This window comes from Pseudopodoces humilis, chromosome 1 (genome assembly GCF_049639895.1).
Source record: "Pseudopodoces humilis isolate 2021_Gansu_Grassland_sample_001 chromosome 1, ASM4963989v1, whole genome shotgun sequence".
NCBI classification, from domain to species: domain Eukaryota; kingdom Metazoa; phylum Chordata; class Aves; order Passeriformes; family Paridae; genus Pseudopodoces; species Pseudopodoces humilis.
This window is the reverse complement of record NC_142200.1, coordinates 32,038,850-32,059,324: the sequence shown is the minus strand read 5'-3', so window position 1 is coordinate 32,059,324 and position 20,475 is coordinate 32,038,850. Positions and strand designations below refer to the sequence as shown.

At 43.5% G+C, this 20,475-nt stretch overlaps 1 long non-coding RNA gene across 1 annotated transcript; it reads left to right on the top strand.

Annotated features, from left to right (window-relative positions):
- The first annotated feature begins 8,322 nt into the window (after positions 1 to 8,322).
- Positions 8,323 to 12,694, top strand: LOC148185037 (uncharacterized). Its single transcript, XR_015774091.1, has 4 exons — positions 8,323 to 8,462; positions 10,029 to 10,158; positions 11,541 to 11,786; positions 11,992 to 12,694. It is a non-coding gene; the product is annotated as an uncharacterized LOC148185037 (long non-coding RNA).
- Positions 12,695 to 20,475: the final 7,781 nt, after the last annotated feature.

Genomic DNA, 20,475 nt, shown 5'->3' with positions numbered 1-20,475 from the left:
AATTCAAATGGTGCTTCTAATGGAACCTGGAAACATTTCTGAGACACATGCTATTGAGATCCAGTACAAACTGGCACCCATAATGCTGTGTTGGTGAGCCACATGTGACAACAGATCTCCACCTACTCTTCTAGAAGGTCCCACGAGAAGACAAAGAACAACAGTCCATTCCATTCAAATGTTAATCTGATGTCTCATCTACTAACTCCTGATTATTCTTTATTTAACTTCCCAAAATAAACTATTTTCATATGTGATGCTTATGTTTTCAATACCTCAATACCTCCAATGTTTGTTATCTTCCATGTGATTGGATGATTTAAAGATAATTTTAAATATTTTTCCCTCTGCTATGCTGCTCATCCCCCACCCCATCCCCCCAATAATACATTATTTTGTCATTATCTTTTTGATAGGTGGTTGTCTAGAATTAATGAAGGTGGAGGTAGGTGGGAAAAGCAGCCATTTTGCATTGTGTGGAGGACCAGATAAGATCATCTTCCAGTTTCATAACCTGCTAATTGTGTCACTGCAGATAGAAACTTCCCACAGTCTCCAGGTCATTGGGAGAAGTTCCTCTGACTCCCAATGACTTTTGAGCACTGTTTTTTCAGCATCTGAAAATTAATCTTGGATGCTAAGATCTAAGATCTTGGATGCTGAAGACAGTGAAGTTTTAGTGAAGCTACCCACCAACTATTTATGAATACATGGATTATTGACTCCATGAAATAACTGGCTAAAACCAGATTATAGAGTAAATTATCAATGAAATCCTATATTTTAAACTGTCTGGTAATTTTAATTTTGCCTTAGCTCATTAAAATCTTAAAACTGAATACTTCATGTGCAGTGGAAAAACACCCTTAACATCTCTCCACAGCTCCAGATGAGGTTTTTCAGCAGTAAAGGCCTGAAACCAGAAGCCTGCATACCTAACATAGGTATTAATGGGAAGCTGAACCATTCAGAGTGACATGCCACTTGTTAAATGTCACATTCTGCAAACATGGACTTGTACATCATTAACATAAGACCGCTTGTAAAAGTAGTTAAGTGTAGGCACTATTGCAAATTTTGAAGTGCAGTTTATCAGGTACAGAAGTTTAATCAAAGGAGTCTTGGGAAACTTGTATGTGTTTCACATTCCTTGTTCTCTTTAGAACATTGTCACTCGATTTAATTCCCAGCAGTCCGAGAGGCTGGTCTGTGTAATATAATCATTTTTGCTGACAGTGTTAAGTCTTGCTTATCTGTCATTACCTGTATCCTCACTAGGTTGAATAAAGTCATTTTCTTAGTATATTTGAGGAAAATAGTGTTTGTAACGGGAAGTTCAAATATCTTCGAAGAAAATATTAACTAACAAGGCAAATATTTATTGTAATAATGACAAAATAAAAGAATTGTATTCTTGTAATGAGTAAAATTATATGAAGGCGTTGCAACACATTTCTGACAGGTTAATAGGAAAAAGTATCATCCTTAGATATTTGGGGAGAAATGTTTGAATTTAAGATAACCATTTAACTCGAGTTTGCTCGAGTCCCTTCTGAACACACGTCTGGAAATACTCCAGAAAGAGAATTTTTTGTCACGAAACGGCGAATTTTAGGTAACTAATTTCCCCACGATGAAATTCGACAGTGCAAACTTGCTAGGAACAAACCAGGGAGCAGGGGAAGCGGTGCCTCCCGGCCGCAGCTGCCCCAGCCGAGCCGCGCTCGCCGCCAGCCCCGCTCCGCCTCCGCGGGCCCGGGGAAGCGCGGAGCCGGACAAGGGATGCCGAGCCCAGTTTTTTGACCATTCCCCTCCCTGGCTGTTTGGTGACATTTTCCAGGCTTGAGGTCCCACAAGGGACCCGCCTTGAATGATGCTCCGGAGAACACGGCAGGGACCGCTGCAGCCAGGTTTCGGGGAAGCCGGATGGTGGCCGGGACTGGGGTGCAACCATGCGTGAAATCACCCCCTTCCACCCACCATGGACCGACCCCTGTTTCACTGAGGTGACCTCCTGTGGCACCCAAGGGATGCTCCTCCAACACTAGTCGGTCACTCCAGTGGTTTCTTACGGCCAAGAGAGGAAACTAGGAGATCATATAGGGGAGAAAAAACCGCAAAACCTATTCGCCTGGAGCCTGAGTCACTGCTCCCGCTGAATAACATTCTGAACGGGAGTAGAGAATGTCCCACTGATCCCTGGCTGATTGCAGCGCTTGGGCGCAGCCATTGCCAGTAGTCACGTAAGGACTTTGAAGTTATGGATATTGTCTTCGCAAGCATTAGTCAGCTTTAATAGGTCTCGTTCTGGCTCAGTCGCTGAAAGATGTACGCGAGCCAAAACTTCAGTGCTCTTCTGGGGCATCTAAAACGTTAGGTCCCTCCTCCGAGAGGGACTTCGGTGTGAGGCCGAGCGCGAAGAGACGAATGAGTGCATATGTTCAAAATTACATTTTCGTCAAAAATTCAGATCTACCAGGTCGTGTTTAAATGCGAAGTGGGACAGAATTAGGGGCGGGGGGTCTGGGGTGGAGGGGCTCAGTGTGCAGGAAACATCACTGGGAAACCTGGAATGTAACAGGCAGGATCAAAAGTTAATGGCCTATTTGATGTGAAAAGTGAGCTGGGGATGCCGGAGAGCGGGAGCGAAAGGAGCCGGCCAGACGCAAACAGGGCGTCCGCGCAGCCGGGTCCCCCAGCCCCACGCAAATAGCTAAGCCAAAAATACAGCGCGGGTATTTCGGGAGCGTTTCTCCGTGGGGTTAGCCTTTAATCGGGTGAGTTTAACCTCCCGAGCCGGGCGGTGGGGTGGCTGTGTCGGGGCTGGCTCCGCGGGAGACGCGCCTCGCCGGGAGCCGCGCCTGGCATCGGCCGCCCCCCCAAACCCGCCTACAATCTCTCCGCCGCCTGCCGCGCAAAGCCGGGCGGCGATGAGAGCTGCCACCGCTCTCTGCCCGCAGCATCGGGGAGACACCGCGGGTCCCCGGGGAGGGAGGGCGCGGTGAGGGAAGGGGTGCGGGGCGGCCCCGAGCGAGGCGCGCAAGGGCTGCAGCCCTGACCCCGCTGTGCTCGCTCCGCCGCCGCTGGGGCTGGGCAAAGCGCAGGGTTCTGTCTGCGCCTGGCACAGACGGACAGGGAAAAGTTCAGGAGGAGAGGGTACGCTCCTATGGATTGGCAGGCCACGGTCGAAGCTCTCCAAAATTAGACCGCCCTGCCACACAGCATCGAGCCATCTCGTTGTCGATCAAGCTGAGAGAAAAAAATATTAGCCTCTAGTACCATCAGAATATTTCATCCATGCCAATTTGTTTTAACAATATTTTTCTAAAAAGAACTCTCTCCCTTGTACGGCTCAGTTTCTTGGGCTTTAGCATACGCTTTGAATTAAAACTGTTGACAAGATTGTAATGAAAATACTGATTGATGCAAACATGCCCTGAAACAAATCCACACCTGATTCTGGTTCTCTGACTACGCTGATTAAAGGCAACCCCAGCCTCCAGCAAGCCGGATCGAGGTCTCCAGCCTCCAGAGAAACTGTCCGTCTGGACATAACGGTGACAGAAAACGAAGGCACGGGAACGAGTACCGAAAAACAGGGTTTGGAGCGCTTGGGGTTCCCCAAGCTGGTTTGAAGTGATACCGAGACAAACACATCGAATGCAGTCTGTTTCTTCCTCCTTGGTCTTATCCCAATCCCCAGATGCAGTCAAATGTTGAGAGAAGACTGAAGTCAGGCCACTGCCAGCGCTAGAATAAAAAGGCTAAGAGAAGCCAAAAATGCCTGTGGTCTCCGTGAACTACATTAAATCACGGGGTGGTTATATTTAGGTGGATAATGAAGCGCGTAAAACGGTAGATAAAAATCAGTTGCTATGGACTGTCTAGGATTTCGTGTGTTTTTATTAATTTTCATAGGAGATTTTAAGATTTACGTGATCTCCCCGTTCCAAACTCCGGACGGAGCGCTCTCCTGCGGGAAGTGCCGGGGGAGGCGTTCGCAGCCCGGGGCAGCCTCCCTGCTCCCAGCCCAGCCCTGCCCCGGCCCGGCCGCTTTGCGTGAGCGGCTGGAGCCGGGAGTGCCGCCGAAGGGAGCCTGAGCTGCGGGGAGATGAGTGAGGAAGGCGGGGGGATTGACACCGGGGGGCGCGTCAGAACTTCTGCTGCGGCCCTGGTGACCCAGCTGCAGGTCAGCTCTGCGGGAACACTCGGGAGGTTTGGCCTCCGACTGTTCAGGCAAGGAAGGGGGAGGATGCTGCTGCCTCCGCACAGCAGCTCTGTTCCCTGACTGAGCAGGACAAGAACAGCCCAGGTCCCAACTACAGAGTAGCTGGCCTTGCATCCTTCCCGTCTCCCGGCTGGCCACAATCTCCTCCTCTCCCGCTCCCTGGGGCGCCGGCACCAGCGGTAGCACCAGCGGGGGCCACTGGGGCCGGGTAAACAGGAAAATCCTGCTGGATTCCCAGGCGATTCTCTCCGAGCCGAGGGGAGGAGCGGCCGAGGCGGGAGCAGAGCAGGGAGCGGGAGGTGGCCGCTCCTCTCCCGCCCACCGCTCTGTGCGGGGCGCGGGGGCGGCGGGGCCGTCACAGCCCTCCCGCGCCTCCGAGGGGACGGTGGGATCCCGCAGCATGCGGGAAGGCTTCCCGCTTTTTGTGTTCTATCTTTTTAACAGCTACGCTTTGCCGGTTTAAAAACACAACAACTTTATTTTCAGTGAAATCAGTATCACTGGCAATATGTGACTACAGAGTAAGGAAGGGGCTGGAACACGGGCGGGATTTGCAGAGCGTCACGGTCCCGCAGCGGAGTTATTCTACATCATAAGCAAAACTTCACCACCCGCAGCGACCGCATCCGTGACACCCGGCAGCACCCCCACCCCTGTCCCGGGCGGCCGCAGAGCTCCTCCTCGGCTGCCAGAGCTGCAGGGGCACCGACAGCCGGTGGGCACCCACGGGGGCCCGGCGGCTCTGCCGGGGGTCTGGGGGCAGAGCAGGTGCGGCCGCCTCGCTGGCTCTGCAATACCTGCGTGCCTCTGCGGGACTCACCGTGCGGCATTGTCTACTCTCTTTCCTATCCGAGTTTTGGCTGCTGTTTGTTTGTTGTTTGTTCGTTTTTCTATTTTTCTGGTGTAACTGATTTCCGCGCAGTTTTGCCCCTCGCTCAGACTTAAACTACGTGCCAGCAGGAGCACGAGATCCCCTGTGGAACTTTCCGTGCCCGTTCTTCCTTATATTAATTTTAAACTTCTTTTTCCTCTTCCCCGCTGAAGTATAGACACATAGATGTGCCAGGTTGTTTTCAGATGGCCAGTGCCCAGGAGTTCAAGCCGGTCAGCGAAGCAGCATCACAGTCTCCCTGTTAGCTGGGCTTGCGTCACGGCTCACATCAAATCCCAGCACTCTCCCCACCGTACCTGCCTGAGGGAGCGCTGGGATCGGAGCGCCGTGAACTCCTGGTTGGGGTGAAAGGCAGGAGCTTCTCCCCTCCGTGTTCTCAACAGCCGAGGACTTATCCTGACAAGGAGAGAAATGACGGTATAACTTCATGGTCACTCCACTGGCCGGTGATACCTGGTGGAGGTACCTGCCAGACTAACAAAATCAGGTTTGGAGCCAAACCTGCTTTCCTAAATAACACGATGCAAGCAGCCCCAAGTGGCTCCTGGGCAGCCATTCATCTTTGCTTTATAGCAACTGGGAGCTGTATGAATTTTACCAGCAGCCCCAGCTGGTTTCTGTTGGACGCCGCTCATACAAACGAGGGATAGAAAAGACGCTTTCTCTGCCAGGGTGTAAGAACGGCACCAGGTTGTCCTTTTGGGCAGTGGTAAGGTCTAAGTTCAAAGATGAGAGTTTTGCTTGCCAGGCACTCGCAAACCCATCGTTTTCCACCCCGCCTCGCCCCCTCCCCCAAATTAATAGCAACTATAAACTCCGGATGCCAATAAATCTTGAGAAAAAAAAAAACAAAAAAACAAAACACCACAAAAAGGCAACACAGTTTAAGATCTGCCTGGGATACATAAGCACATAGAACGCAGAATCATCCTTATCTCTGAGCCCCCGCAAAACCTTTCTCCTCATACAGGAGCGGGCAGAGACACACAGTCGTTTCGACGGTGTGCTCACAAACAGCTGTGGCTGACTCCTCAGGTCCCTGCTGCTGGGGTAACAAATACCTCTCTCAAAGGTGCCAAACAACACTTTTTAATAGCCCAGCTATGCGGGTGATGGTGTAGAACATTTAAGTGCTGTGGTTCATCCCTAGATTGGTATCACGGCATATCTCTCCCTTCCGAATCCTCTGATACCCACGGATGACTGGAGGGTGTGTGAGTGCGTGTGCACCCTAAAATATGGCAGCGTGGAAAATGCATTGTTTCCTGAAATAATAAACAATCAACTTGTTCAAATAATCCGGTTTTTACTGTGTTTTGTGTGTGGAGGAGTGCTTACCTCAAGTCTACTCAGGTTTCCCAGGCATGAAAAGTCTGTAAACATTGCAAATCATCTAGGAGAGGGGTTGAATTCTATGCATCGAAAAAGAGACACGTACTGGCATTTTTAAAGGAAAAAAAAAATATATATTTGCGGGGTGCGTTGTGAAGAAAAAAATACAGTGAAGAGGAAAATAAAGGAAGAGAAATCGAAATGGTACTGGAAAAACCTTGGCTCTGGCAAGCAAGGAAACACTCTGTCTTCTTCCAGCGTCACTTGATGAGACCATAAAGAGACACATATTGTGCATTTTCTCAGGTTTTCAATATCCCACACACATACAGTAATAACAAGTTTCAACAGCTATTGCCAGGTCTCGGGTTGGTTTCCCTCAAGTGAAGAAATGCATCTTTAAGTGGGAAATCTGCCATTGGCTAACCACAGTCAGAGATGTCTGCTGGGATAAACAGCATTGTTAATTCCTTCAAGCTCCATCTGTGGAAATGATAAAGTGCAGCCATTATGGAACACTGCAAAGTTAAATTAATTAGGTTCCTCCATTATGCTGCAGTCTTCTGGAGATGATTGCTATTTTCCTCTTAAATGCCATTATTCCTACATCTATCTAGCAGCTGATGCAATTAAAGTGAACGTAATGTAAATTTAACAACACAAATGACACTTTCCTCCGCGTGTGTTTGAATGGGGCACGCAGGGGCTGTATCTCAAGCTTGGACTTCCCCCGTAAACATCTGATGTAACCTTAAAAAAAATTCAAATAAACCAGTGTGTATTTGGATACTTTTCTTCGGCGAATTCTTGGATCAATACTTTTGTTTCATGTTTTCATGTTCTCAGTAATGTTAAGGGATCCAGTTACAAACTCTTGCCAGTAAGAAAGAAAATATGCCCCGCTGTGCACCCTCCTAAACACTTCTAAGAAATAGTGTTTTCTTTTCATTTGGAATGACAATTTTGTTTGTCTGCTCTGCCCCGGCGAGCGAGACTATAGATTATTAGTAGACACATTTAATTCCGGACCATAACGCAGGCGGCTGCGCCCAGGGCCGATACACGCCCTCCTGCCGGGGCAGTGCCGGGCGGGGGGCGAGGGCATCCTGGAGGGCTCCTGGGGCCGGGGCTGGAGCCCACCGGGACTGGGGTGCTGCGTCCCGCCCCTTTGCCCTGCCGTCGTAATATTTTATTTTATTTTATTTTATTTTATTTTATTTTATTTTATTTTATTTTATTTTATTTTATTTTATTTTATTTTTTTCTTTCTCTAAGGAAGAAGCGTGATTTCTCTAAGCCTTTGCAGTGCTTCATGGGTCATTATGGCTTAATGCAATTAACGTAACCTTTTGTAACCCAATATCAAGTACTTCCAGGACAAATCTTTAAACAGATCACTAATCGTAAAACAAGTTATGGTGTCTGGAGTGAAAACTAAGCTATTTGCTGTTCCCGCTGATACTTTCAGCTTTTGGTCCTTCCCCCCTTTCTCTTCTCTGTAGCTCTCGCATCTCGGGTTTATGGGGTTTGTTGAAACGACGGTGAAATTTTTTTTGTTGTTTTAATTTTTTTTTTTTCCCCTTTAGGTCTCTGTTTTAATCCACTAAAATCCAGCGCTGTGTTTTTTCGTGAGGAAGGCCGCGGAGACTCCGCTGCAGGAGGGAGGGAGAGAGAGAGCGCGCAGAGATGAGCGAGCATCCCCAGGCGGGACCGAGCCCGGCCGGCTCGGGCACCGGGGCTGGGGGCGCGGTGGCCTCCGGGGGCGGGGGGACAGCCATCAGCGGCGGCCAATCAAGCTGAGTGCCCTCCCCCCGGGCTAATTGCTTTTGCTTTTCTTTCAATTAGGGCCGGCGGCTCCCGGCGCGCTGCCCTCGGCCGGAGCCGGGCAGGGGAGCCCTGGGCGCAGGGAGGGCAGCGGAGGAGCCCTAACACGTGTCGCTGCATTCAAGGCGTGCGTGTCCCCCACGCCTGCCCTTGTAAAGCTTTCTGCAGCACGCACAAATGGAACAGGTTTGGCTGTGAAGTTTATGTTTGATTTAACGGCGAGAGGCGCTTCCTGGCCTGCTCTTTCGTTCCCACCGTGCCGTTTGGGAGTAAATTCGGGCAGGATATTTAAATTTGGTTCGAGTGTCACACGGATCATTTATAGGTGGTTCAAGGTAGAGCCGCCACTTTACCTTAAATTTAGGCTTATTGTTGCATGTCTGTGAATATATTTCCCTATCTGACTTACACGGATCATGTCCATGCAAGCATCACCAACAGAGGCCCGGCTCAGTGATGTGGTACCACCAAAAAAAAACCCAGAAAACAAAAAGCTGGGAGTAAATTATACCGGAATTCTGGTTCAGGGGAATTACACCCCAGTGCTCAGAATATTAGATTCTGTTTGGATAGATTATTTAATCTACCACACACCATCTCTATATTTTAATTTTCCCAATCATGTGCGTAAAATTGGTCTTGTCCTGATTTCATTTTTACAACCAAGTTTTTCTTTGTATTCCTTGTTACCCCTGAGGAAAGAGAATTGCTCTAATAAAGCAGGAAAAGGTTTTGCATTCTCACAGTGTACTTGAGCATTCTGCTACATTTTATGAAGAAGTCTCTGTAATGTGTCATCTTTTACTCTTTTGCATTGGATTTTAGCATGTCAGAAACAGGAATTAGGGCTACATATTCATCATAACAATGTGTTTTCCAAAAAGGATGTAATAAAGATAATACTTTAAAAGTCCCAATTGTGTGTTTCAGAGAAAAAAAATCCCTGTAGCTTATCTGTCTTTGGAGAAACTGATAGGTTTCCAAAGAAATCTTGCAGAATGCACAATGCATTCACCTTGTCTAGTTTAATAGAGGCAGAAAATGATTAGAGTGTGTTTTAATACTTGCTGTACCTGTGATGTAGGAAGCCAAGCCTCAGAACAGTTTAAATGTTGATATACCCAGCTTGAAAAAGCTTGTCAAATAAATCAAACTGTTCTGGGGGCAAACCCATGTTGTTTTTAAACCACAGAGTGGGGCAGTGGGCGTGGTTAGTCCCATGGTTGAATGGTGAATGTATAGATTTAAAATACGTTTTGCCACACTGGTTTTCAGAAGATTGTTTTGGCCTCGTATTCCAATACCATGAGCCAAAACTCTGGTCAATGTTTTGACAACAGAGCCAGGAAAAACAAAAAAGGCTTACCCTCTGAAAAAGAAATGAAGATGTAGTGAAGGAAAACAGTAGTCTCTCTGCCACTGCCTTACTCAATCCATATGTGGATTTAAACACAGGAAATACCCACCATTCACTGCAATCAAGCCAGGGGCTTGTGCATCAGAAAGTGCCTTGTGGAACTAATTGTAGTTTATTAAGATTGTCATTGACATTGAAAAGCATTTTGAAATTTGAAGTCAGAATATTTAAAAAATACAGAAAAAAAGATAATCTGCTTCATGAGTGATAATTTTTAAAGAAATGTATTTACCACAACACTACAATGTGCATTTATTATGGCATTTTACATAAATTAATTATCATCTTGTGATGTTTGTGATATTAAACTCTTTATGCTTACTTTTTGTCCACAGTTCTTCTGGTGCAGGGTATGTTTCAGGATGATTTCAGAGTGGAACAAAATCTAAACTTCACCAGTTTAAAAGGATAATAAAGAAAAAGCACAGTACCTTCATACACAGAAAACAAAGCTACAAATAACAGGTTCTAGAATAATTTTTTTGTAATTCTAAAAACTTAAACAAAAACTTGTCCTTGCCAACAAGTATTTGGCAAAGTGTTTATTTTAGCACTTTAATGCCAGATATATTTCCTTGTGAGGTTTTGGTGATGCTTTTCCTGACCGCATATTTTTTTTATTATTATTTTGCTGTGCCATTGCATTTAGACTTTTAGCATGGTGAGTCACTATTAGACCTGACAAAACAATGCTGCAATTCCCAATTAAATTCAACCTCTGGGTAATTTTCACTGAATTTATGTTCCTGTGAGCACCTGTGATCTTTGCCTGATGATTTTGCTTTACATTGAACCAGGAGACCATTTGTGCTTCCAGTGTACAGGCTTTTTCATACACTGCTGGACTGTGGATCAAGTCACTTGGCCTTCCAGACAGACTGGGAAGTGTTTGAGGGGTGATGTGTTTTCCACAGCTTTCAATCCATTTGAAATTCAATTCTCCACACCAGCCACACAGGTACTGTGGCAGAACTAGGGACAGGCAGTTTCAGAGCTTCAAATGGTGTCTCTACCTGAAATAATTTTGGTTTTGTTGCTTGTCTCGGACCCTTCTTTTTATCTTCATCCAAATTTCATGAAAAATTGCTGTTCAAAATCTATCTTTTAAAGAATTTCAAGAACAAACCTGTCTACAGAGAGCAAGACTTGCAGTTGTCATTTCCATGTGTTGAAATCTTAACTGAATGAGATTTGGAATACAGGTAGCTTCAGCTTCCAAAGCTGCACATTCAAGCCTTCCTTCTGCCTGAAGTGATTTTCACCTCCTATGTAAAATGTCATGTCAGTGGATGCTTGCTCTCTTTTGCCATTTCTTAAAAGCCCATTTTATCATGGCTGATTCACAATCTAGACAAGGAGGTGTGGGATGCTTGATGGTCACCATTCAAATTTCTTTCTGTTTCTAGGGCTGAAATACATTGACAGTAGCCCAGATCTTCCTCCAGAGTTAGTCCACGGGTGATCACTTCCTAATCCCAGCTACCACTTATTTTTCTACCTTAAGCAGCAGCCTTATCCTGATATTTCACAACTTTTGCAGATTTGAGTTCAGATTTCCTGAACCATTCCTTGCATTATATGTGGTCTGTTGGGGGAAAATGTGGGAAGAAAATCTGCGTGTAAATAAGTAAAATGGGATGAATTTACAGGCATGAGTCAAGTCTGATTGTAATGTAAACACTACTGATTATTGTGTTGGTAGATGTCTACACCAAAATGCATTTGGAGTACAATAATCCATATGATATATTCAGAAAGTAACTGAATATGTAAGAAATCAAGAACAGACAAAACCATTATTTCCCTATAAAGTTGTTCATTCTCCATACATATGATTCTTTTTTCAGTGTGAAACAGTGCATAGACAAAAAGCTAATCTGAAGAAAACTCAGCTCCCTCCATGCATCCAGCAACATTCCTGTGGGAACAAAAAAAGAGAATAAAAGTTTGGCATCTTGAGATCTGGACTATGGACAGATGCACTATCATTAATTTTTAAAAGCGAGAGCAAGGGACTATGGGCACTAAGATCATATTCCAAGAGTTTGTATTGCTGACTTTGGAGTGACAGCAAGTAAAAAACACCCCTGAAGGTCAGTGTAATTAGATTTCTAAGTCGTCCATATTTTTCCTGATGAACTGAACATTAGACTGATGTGTATTGGAGGCAGTGAAAGTTAAAAGTTTTGGCATCACTTACTTTGCAGCAGAGTTTCCTTGGCCATTTGCCCATTACAGGTCTCTGCAAAGCCAATGTTTATATTGATTAATTTTCTTTTTCTTTTTTCTTTTCACCAGAGACATCTAAATGTATAAAATGGTGGCATTCTGTAACGACACAAGAACAGCAAAACAACAGAGATGCTAAATCAGAAATACAGGATGTGGTGTGGTAAGAGGAAAGGCAGAGATAAATGTGTGTGGGGCTTAATCTCTTCCTTTAGAATGACACTTGTGAAAACTATAAATTACAACATACAGAACATCAAAACTTTTGCTAGATGCCTCTACATCTCATCCACCATGTGCTGATCTGGTGTGTTGCACCCCTAACATTCAGAGCCACGGAGGTAGGCATGGAAAAGAGAGTACAGGTATTATAATTAAGGGGCAGTAGCCAAATTAAAACCAATGAAACCATGAATTTGAGGGAAGGCAATATTCTCACAAATAGTAATTGATGTTTATTTATGGCATCAAAACGTCAAAAGCAGTCAGGGCTGTCCTGAACCTACTCTATCTTGATTTTTGGCATTAGTATATAGGACCTGAATTTCAGTCCAAGCCCTACTACTTTCAGTTGTGCCCATGCACCAGCCTTTGAGCCTGATTACTTTAAATAAAGGCTTTTAACTCCCCAAAATTGTAACTAGCTTCACTGATGAGTAGTGTGAACAAAAGGCTACTGAATCCCTTTCATTTGCAAAGACATAGTATCAGTAAGAGTTGTGGAACCTAGAGTATAAATTAGACAAGACTGCCAAAGACAGCAATATTTTTCTTATGGACCATTGCAGAGTTCTTAAAATAGTCATGTAATCAAGTATTAAGTCCAAATCATTCAGGCAGTCTTGGGAAATATACTATTTCAGAAAAATCATAGATCCTCAGCTGATGTAAACAGATGTGGTTCTATCAATGTGTTCCTCACACAGCTGTGGGTTCATACCCGTAATAACCCACACACTGGACAGGGGTCTTTTCCCCCCACTGTCCAAAAGGCTTCCTAGTGTGTTCTCCATCCTTTTGGGAGTTGAAAAATACAGACCTCAAAGTATATGTACTCTGAATTGAAGAAAATGCAGATGTCATTGTATATGAAAATGTGTTACTAGATCAAAACAAAAAGAATTTGTGTCTATTACTGTGTGTTTTTGGTGGGGGTAAAAAGGTATTATTTTACATATTTCTAATTTTAAATATTTTCTAATATTCCATAATAAATGGCCTGGAAAAATCCAAACATTATTATTTTTAGCCCTGTTTTCTCTCACTCTCTCTCCCCCCCACTACCCCTTAATCTCCTCAGAAAAACTCAGGCCAATTCCAACCACATTTGAGAAAGCAGGAGAAATCCCAAGTTCCAATAACTGCCATGAAAATTTGTGGTTGGATTGCAGAGAAAAAACATATTTGTTCTTCCAGGTAACTTGGCCTCTGCTCGGCAAAGTCGGCTTTGCTCCTGCCTGGCAATGCCTGGGTGCACTCAAATGCTCGTGGCCTCGCATCAGCCAGCTCACCCAGGGCTCTGGGACAGCTTCAGGCTGTTCTCCCTCTTGCCAAAAGGGATTATCAAGTGGGGATGTGAGAGATGAATAGGGTTAATACAGTAGGAACGTGCAGAGGATATAAGACACAAACATAGAGGGGCTCAGGCTCTGTTAACTACTCCTGGAACAGCTCGTTTTTAAATATACCTAAGGTAGTTATTACATTCTTGCCTAGATATTGAGTCTCATGTTTATAAAGTATAATCCTTGGATAATTTATCACTTTCAATAAATACTAGCATGCAAAGCCATGCAATGGCTTTTTCAATGAAGTCATTTAATTGAAACAGGACTTACAGTATTTTTATACCAATGTGCATAATGTTAGCTTTTTTTTAAAGGACAACATGCTAAACTTTATACCACAAATTAATTACATTAGCTTTTCTTAAGTTACTAAAGTTAGCTTCCTATTATTTTGTATATGTATTTTAAGTAATTTCAAATTTAGAAGCAATTGATGTATCACCATTTTTAATCCAAGTGAAGAGTGTTTAAGAGATGACACACTCAAAAAAAGTTAAATGGGGAAAGAGGAGTCCTGGTAGATATACAAAGTTAAGGTTTTAACTACTTTATCCCTATAGTTTCTGATTTCAGCATAAGAAATCTGGAACTGGCATGGGAGAGATCTCTAACCCTCTGGGGACTGGAGTCCTCAGGTCCCCTATGCAGGCCAGAGGGAAGTCAGGAGAAGTTTGTGCTGGGAGTCCTGACTTGCTGCCTGGAGCAACCTCTCGTTTGGCTGGCTGTGTGGGAGTTGGAGAGACCTGACTCCAGCTGACACCCTACCCTTAAATGCCTTCAGATGCAGAGTGCAGAGAGCCTAAGTGCAAAAGGAGCTTGTTCTGATCCTGCTCTCAGCACAAGATAAACAGACACACAGCAATATAAGAAAAGGTTTTCTTCTGCCTCAAGATGGACCTAAAGCAACAAAATTTCTCTGTGAGGGAGGGAAATTAAGATCCTTAGCTACCTACAGCCATGCAACTTGCCATCACATCTCCTCCCAGGCCAGAGGGGCAGAGGTGGCATGGCCACATGCAGAGAGGACTGAGAAGTTCCCTCACGGGCCCACCATTTTCTATCTCCTCTTCATCCCCTGTCTCAGGGACTGCCCTTCATATGCCCTTTTCCACACCAGCTTTCCTGGAGTGTTTTCATGTTCCTCAAGGGGATTTGTCTTGCTGCTTCTCCATCCCTGATCTTCTGCGGTCACTCATTCCTTTGGACAACTGAGTTTCTCCCAACTCTGATTTCCTAATGCTTCTGGAGCCACTCTACTTACTTTCCTTTGCTCTTTTCACTTACTGCCCCTCCTCTTCATCTCATGGTGACTCAAGGCTTTCTTCTTTCCTTACTTCCTTTCTCCTTTTCTGAATCACTCCTTAGAAACTTAATTAATTTTCATGATTTTTTTTTTACTATCTTGAGGTGGGTAGCTACCGTATCTAAATTTCTGTTCTTGACAACATCCTTCATTTTTTGTTTCTGTAATTCTCGTATTTCATCCCTCAAGCCTATCCAACATGCAATTGCCAACATTTTTTGGCTAGCTTACATTGCAATTTTCTCACTATTTAAGTGAAAGAAAAAATAGGGCAAACTTTGGGTCTTGTTTCTCAAGAACACAAAGGGGATACTTCTATTCTTGGTAGTGTACCAGGTAATAAAGATAAAGCTTACTTTATTGTGAAGTCAGACTAGACTGTATATGTTTATGTGTAGCTGCTATGGTGACATTGACAACAAATCATAATCATTCACATGGAATAATCTGTCAAATATGCAGGGATTTAAATATTTTACCACTAAAATTTGACTGCGCTTTTCTTAGTTGAATGTTGAAAATTCCGTGTAGTTCTTAAAGCAACACTTTCCCCTCCAATATATATTTTCCAAAGTTGTATTATTGTAAATTACTATAAATGATCATTCTTTGTGTGGTAGAAAAAGATGGCAATGGGAATGCCCATTCCTTCTGATCAGTCTTTGTTTGAACTGGCAGAGAACAACCGAGATCCTCCTGCCATGTGTGTTGTGCAGGAGGAGAGAGAAGGGATGGAGGGATCTCTCTCCAGTGGTGGTTTGGATTTAAGTGAAGAGCCTTGCAAGGCTGACACTAAGAAGGTGACTCATCTCCAGAGAAGAACTGAGCATATTTCCATCAAGTTTTGCAGGCTGTGATGAGCCATGGGCAGGGTGCAGAGGCTAGGGATAGGAAAGTAGACACATGGAGGGGACAAACAGCATGAGTCAAACAGTTGTCATTTTGCTGCTGCTCATGGGAACTGTCTACTGGCTCCAAAATTAAACAGCTGCACTTACTTCTGTGTTATGCTAGGCACCAAACGACATAATAGTCCCTCTAACATGAAAGACTGTGAGGTTCTGTGTGAAGATCATAACAATTTTATAGGTCTGGTGACCTTCAGCTACAGTGTCAATTCCTGGATGTGTGCAGCTAAATGACAGAGTAAAGAGATGCCAAACATCATGTGTTCTAGTGATACAGTGAAGATGAGCAAAGCAAAAGAAGACAAATCTATTGCCTGAGGAGTAGAAAACTAGAGCACACACTTCACTGGTATTAAGGTACACACAGAAGTATATTACTTTTTATTTTGTATTTAATTTTTTTGGATGAGCACCAGAAACAATAATCCTTTGTCTGAATTGCAAGCTCTTATTTTCAGATGCCAAAAATCCAAGATTTTTTTTTTTTAAGATCTTAGAGACCTGGGAACAATAAACGTTTTTTTTCCTCAGATCCAGTGATGGAGAGCTGAAATGCCAGTCATTCTTCTGTTTAGTAAAGATTTCTGCGACATTTGTCTTCCCATTAGACATGTCAGTAGAACTAAATTATTATTATATTATATACTTCACCCACTTGTTTCAAAGATAAATTTCAGCCATATTTAATATCCTCTGGAAAACCTTGAAAATATGATGGCCTAAATTCTGGCCACATATATAAGGTTTGTACCTAATCTAACATCGTGGAAATCAGTTTTGTAGCTGTTTCATACAGCCAAGGGGGTACCTTTCCTGCATATCCTCCATAATGCAGGATCAAGGACAACTGGAACAGGATGGACAGAGGACTGTGGGTGTATGATATGTATACATTGCCACTGCATTTAGCCAGAGTGGCTGAACACAATGACTTCATCCATCCTGGCATGCCTGAAGTGTGACCTCAGCTCACTTTGGCTTCAGTTTGTGTTGAAGATTCTTAGCAGGTGCTGGCAGCTCCGTGGATGTGACACAACATATATAGCTCTCTCTTCATCCAAGAGGCAGGATCAGTTTCATGCTGACCCTGCAAATTACATTTGCACTATGTGGAGTTTGTCCTCTTGTTGTTGTAGCTTGGATGATCTAAGTTTACAACCGAGTCAAAGCTTGCAAGCAGAGCTGGTATCTTTTACTAGACCTAACTGGGGCAACAAAGCAAAAAAGCAATCCGTGAGCTTCAGCAGCAATGGGCTGTCTTGTCCCTCTCTAATGGCAAGCAGAAATACTGAAGGTAAACTGAAGTAACTGTGTTACTCTTCAAAGATGTGCCATCTCCTGCCACCTTATCATTATATGTGTAATTTTTTTCCATGCATCCTCAGGATATTTTCCTGTGTTGGATATTCACAACAACACAGGGCAGTGATCTGAAACAGAGTGTTTATATGTTTGCAGGCACACTTGCAGATGTCTGTTGCAGTGGTAAGTTTGAAGGGAAGTAGCCTCGTGCAGCAAATGACCCTGTGTGGAAGTGTCAGGACTTCCTCCATGCATCTGCTAAGACATTTTGCTTCAGCCAAAGCCTTGAATCTCAGCAAACCACCCTGTTCAGTATGCAGTGCTTCTGCTTGTGCCAGGAGACCTTAATCTGCTCTGAAATCCACTGCTGTGTTTTTATTCACATAGACATCCTTCCATATAGCAAAATTAGTGCTGGTCACACAGTTATGTGTACAGTAGCAGGTACTACAGGCTGCTATGAGCTGATCAGTGGAGCAAATCTGTTGATCTCATGGACCAGGAGTGTCAGAGGGGTTTTGCTTTGGTCTAGCCTGTGACTGGGTCTGGGACCTGTTAACTACCTGTGAGCTATTGGAGTGAATTAGGTACAGTCCTGGAGCACAGCTGGCTTAGTTTCATCCAAAACATGTTTGTGGAATGTGCTCTTAGACCACTCTGTGCTGCAAACACAGTGAATAGGAACAACCAGAAGGTTTGTTCAACACTTCTGCTCTGACCTATAGCACTGCTGCAGATTCCTCAGGAGTGCACCGTGCTATAGCATGGGGCAGCAGCACTTCTTCGGTTTAGCACTGTATTTCCTTTCCTCAAGGAACCACGTGTTCCTGCAGGAGACTTGGGATGTAAACATGCACTTTTTCTTCTGGCATTAGAATGACAAGACAGAAGTTATGTGTAGAAGTTATCTTCTAATTGACTACATTGTAACACCACCAGACAAATTTTATCCCTGGGGCTGGGTCGCAAAGCCAGAAACTATCTATGACTGTGCATGCAGAAACTTGACTAACCCAGAAGGTCCTTTACAGGAGAAGTCCTAATCAGACAATATATTTTTACAGTCTATACAAAAGGAAATATTCTATTTTTAGTGTCTGGTGATGTAACCATAAACTTTTAATAACAAACAAGTGGATGTGGTGCATTTACTAAAACAAAAGAAGGCAAAAAACCCAAACCAAAAAACAAACAAACCAATTAAAAAAACAAAACAGTACCTCCATCGTCTGAAAAAAATAAAATCAAGGAAACTTTTAGAAACATCCACTGAAAAGCTCAAGATGAGGGAGGGATACAAAAAGTAAGGCTGACCATACTTATCCTAATGAGAGATGTTTTAATTTTTCAGTTGGAAGCATGTGCTTTAATAGGCTAAAATGTTTAATTATCTCAACTTTACTAGAATGTTTTAATCACCAGCCTAAATAAAAAAAAAATAGAAAGTACTAGAAGCAATTGTTTTAATAAATGTGAAGAAAGAACTAAGTGCCAGGAAACACATTAAAAGTTGTTTTTTGTTCCTACTGCCACAGGTCAGTATGGCTGTCACTCTGGATTGGCTGGGGTCTTTCCTCTGAGAGCATCCCATTGATTGTGGACAGAAGATGCTGTTACATTCCAGAATGTGACTTTATTCAGACACTTCTGTGAAAATAGTGCAAAACTTAACAATGGGAAAAGACATTAGAAAACTGATGGGTTTTTTTTGAGGTGTTTTTTACTGACAATGTATTGATACCTCAAGCACAAAGAAGAAATTTTGCAAGGATTGTGATGATTTTTCACTTTCTTCAACCAAATTCTGAAGGCCTTCCCTGCACTCCTCAGTTTTAGCCGTGCACTGACTAGGCTGAATTGCAGGACTTGGCTTTAAGCACACCTTCAGCTATAGGAAAGTTTGGAGCAGACAGAAAAAAAGTACAATGTGTGCCTGAGCACATTGTAAAATAAGTAATGTAAACTATGAACACAGAAGAAGAAAACAGAAAGTAGACTCCCAATATCTTCATAAACCATAAAATATGTCCTATAAGTAAAATAAAATCCTCTGTCTATGCCAAACATTACTCCATCGTAATGTTTCACTGTGCTGGATCCATTTGCACAAGCCACTAACTCCCATTTGTAGCTGTCCACTGGTCTAGACAGACAAATCTTTGGACATCTATTCTTTTGGTGGATTTATCAGATTTCTAGGCCCATTTTCCCCATCTTTGCAATTTCTGTTCCTTCCTCACTCTCCTGCTGGCTGCAGTGGATTGCTGAGGTAGGTCCACATAACTAATCCTGTAGCATCAGGGTGAGCAGTTCACTTACTTACCTTCCCTTTCTTTAAGTCCTCTTTGAAGTGACCCACCTCACCTTGTACTTTATATAATATGGAAACTGGCTGCCTCTGCAATAAATGTAAATCCTATATGGTACACACAGTACACAACTGCCGAGGAGCACAGGAAAACAATTCACTCAAACTCCGGTGCTCCAGCTCCTTTAATAAAATGCGTGTTCTTTGTGCAGCATGTGCACTGTGGATCCAGCAAGCTCAATACTGCATGCTATGAAAGACTTTGTGGACAGCAGATTGCTAAAAAAAAGGTTTTAATAAAGCAGTTTTCTAACACGGCAGTTTTTGTTTATTTTCAGAGTTCAAGAACACAGTGCTTTGGTAGTTCTGCAGTTCCGGATGTGTAAGGTATTTAAAAATCAGTTCCAGAAACCAAAGCAGTTCTATCCAAGGTACATCAAGGGCTAGATTCCAGCCACACATTCAGTATAAATAATGTAAAACCATCAGTCACATTTTATAGTAAGCAAAGCAAAATTGAAGAAGTAAAGACAAGCTAATAAAATAATTAATATTAGTGGAAAATAACTGGTATAAAGTAACAAATACTTTTCTGTAGACATACCACTTAACTCTAAAAAAATATATACATACATATATGATGGCTACAAATGAGCTTGTGATTTTCTTCCAAAAGTATCTGAGCAGGAAGTAAAACATTTTCCCAGTGGATGAAATAACATTCATTTTTGCCAATCTAAGCAAGGCAGATTTAAATTTTATGTGTGTCCAACTGCTTGTTCCCCCTCAGCTAATAACCTGCCTGCTGGAAGCATTTCAAATAAAAAGGAGTTCACAGTTCCTAAGCCCAGCTCTGAATATATCTGCCATGCATGTAAACAAGTAAACCATTATGTTTCTTGTTGAGATAAAGAATACCATGATAAGTGGGGACTTTTACCAAACAAAGGGCTTCCTATTGCGAGTGTGGATAATCTTCCAGAAAACCCTGTGTTTTGGCAAATCACACCAGATTAATCTATTAGGCATCTCCTTTCATCATCAAATTTCCGCTGCCTATCACAGTGGCTGCCTTATCAAGCACCCTTTACTCAATAGCAGGCCCATTCCTAGGATTTCAGGTGCTGGCCTTCCGAGCTCAGAAAACAGGTGTCCCCACTGTTT